The sequence below is a fragment of the Amaranthus tricolor genome, chromosome 8, assembly GCF_026212465.1.
Source record: "Amaranthus tricolor cultivar Red isolate AtriRed21 chromosome 8, ASM2621246v1, whole genome shotgun sequence".
Lineage (NCBI taxonomy): Eukaryota > Viridiplantae > Streptophyta > Magnoliopsida > Caryophyllales > Amaranthaceae > Amaranthus > Amaranthus tricolor.
In genome coordinates this window covers 2,388,301-2,390,800 of record NC_080054.1, presented here as the reverse complement: position 1 = coordinate 2,390,800, position 2,500 = coordinate 2,388,301, and positions in this window count along the sequence as shown.

Genomic DNA, 2,500 nt, shown 5'->3' with positions numbered 1-2,500 from the left:
GGGCCCAAGGTGCCATCGACTGGGCATGTGGTAGGCATGGAGCCATGGCCGGAGCCTCGCCCCCGACCCGACCCGCGGGCCGTGACCCCGCGGGCCGACCCGTGTGCGCCGAGGAAGGGAACGCTCGACTCGTGAGACGTGGGCATTGCTACGAGATCAAGAACGATATGCTTGGCCCGAGTGAGCCGGGGGATCTTGAAAAATCCACCCTTCTAATCTAATGATACACACGCACGCGCGCGCGCTAGGCGCTAAGGCGCTAAGGCACTTAAGCACTTAAGCACTTTAGCACTTAAGCACTTGAGCACCTTGAGCACCTGAGCACCTATATGGATGGTTATAATATAATGTGAGCTCTCAAGGTGCTGTGAAGGTTTTCGGGCCATGCGGTACGAAAGACGCTATGGCCCATGGGAAAGAAGGTGGTAGCATAGAGCCTCACCCCGAGCCGTGAGCCATGAGACCCCCCCCTTGTGATTATGGCTTGTAAGGGAGTTCATTGCAACGTGATCGAAAACATCATTCAAACTTAATATCAATGATTCTCATTACTATGGTTTGTAAGGGAGATTGTGGTATAGGAGCAATGTGGTAGCCTTGAGCCATGGCCGGAGCCTCGCCCCGAGCCCCGAGCCAAGAATGAGCCATGAGACCCCCCTAATGATTATGGCTTTTAAGGGAGTTCGTTGCAAGGTGATCAAAAACATCATTCAAACTTAATACCAATGATTCTCATTACTATGGTTTGTAAGGGAGATTGTGGTAAAGGAGTTCAATGTAAGTTGATAAAAAATACTCCCTTTTAGCCTCTTATATCATTCAAAAATTTATTTTTACCCATTTTTGAAAATAATATCAATGACTCTCACTCATAATATCTTTCCAACAAGCCTCCCATTTTTTCAAGATTTTTACAATTTTTTATCCATTTTTCACTATTTTTCACCAATTTAACGGAAAAAAAAAAAATAAAATATTTTTTTAATGAAATTAATATTTTTAACTAAACCAATCTATTTGTATATTTTTTCTCAAGTGTCTCCTAATTTTTCATGATCTATTGACACTTTTTACTATTTTTTATTATTTTTCCCTTTATTTCACCAATTTAACGGAAAAAAAAAATAAAATACTTTTTTTAATGAAAAAAATTTTTTTAACTAAACCAATGTCTTTATATATATTTTCTCAAGTGTCTCCTAATTTTTCATGATTTATTGACACTATTTACTATTTTTTATTAATTTCGCGTTTTTCGGCCTTATTTAATTAAAATAAAATACTTACAAGTTTTTTTTTTTCAAAATTTCAGCTTCTAAAATTTCTTTAATATATGTTCCAACAATACAAGTCATAAAAATGACATTATGTTACAAATAAAGGTGAGTTTTGGTCCATGGAAAAACTAGTATAACTTAACTTGCATTTGGGTGTCCCCTAGGGTCACAAGGGAAAAATCTCTTTATCTATTATAGGGGGAAAGAGTTTGGGAGCCTTGGGCTGGCATGGCCAGCACCCCCTCGCCCAGGCATGGGCGTTATGCGTGTGAGGGGTGACTACCCTCCATCACGTTGAATGCCATCCCGTGGGCCATCGCCGGCGATCGGTTTTTTCCGGTGGCTGGTCGGCCCTACCAGACGATGAGTGGGCCCTTCCTAGTCAGCTTGGCCTACGGTGATTCGTCTGGGGGAACGTCCCTTCGGTTGCTCCCAATGCCCCTTTCGGTTGACGGTTGACGGTTGACGGTATGCTTGAGGCCTAAGGAAATGCTGCGTCTTGTGATCCCCGACTACCCGCTCAGGCGGCACGACGGGTTTTCTTGACGTGGTTCAGTACGCGGGCTGATTCGTGTTGGTGTGGGAATGTGTTTCCCCTTCGGTTGCTGGTCCCTTCGGTTGAGATACGCTTGATGCCTAAGGAAAGGTTACGGGCCACGGAAGGACGTGACTTAGTACGCGGGCTGATTCGTGTCAATGGTCCCTTCGGTTGCCGGTCCCTTCGGTTGAGATACGCTTGAGGCCTAAGGAAAGGTTGCGGGCCACGGAAGGACGTGACTTAGTACGCGGGCTGATTCGTGTCAATGGTCCCTTCGGTTGCTGGTCCCTTCGGTTGAGATACGCTTGAGGCCTAAGGAAAGGTTGCGGGCCACGTAAGGACGTGACTTAGTACGCGGGCTGATTCGTGTCGATGGTCCCTTCGGTTGAGATACGCTTGAGGCCTAAGGAAAGGTTGCGGGCCACGTAAGGACGTGACTTAGTACGCGGGCTGATTCGTGTCAATGGTCCCTTCGGTTGAGATACGCTTGAGGCCTAAGGAAAGGTTGCGGGCCACGTAAGGACGTGACTTAGTACGCGGGCTGATTCGTGTCGATGGTCCCTTCGGTTGCTGGTCCCTTCGGTTGAGATACGCTTGAGGCCTAAGGAAAGGTTGCTGAGCCCTTGAGAAAGTGCAAAACGTTGCGTCTCGTGATCCTTGATTGCTTCTTCGATGGCATGACGGG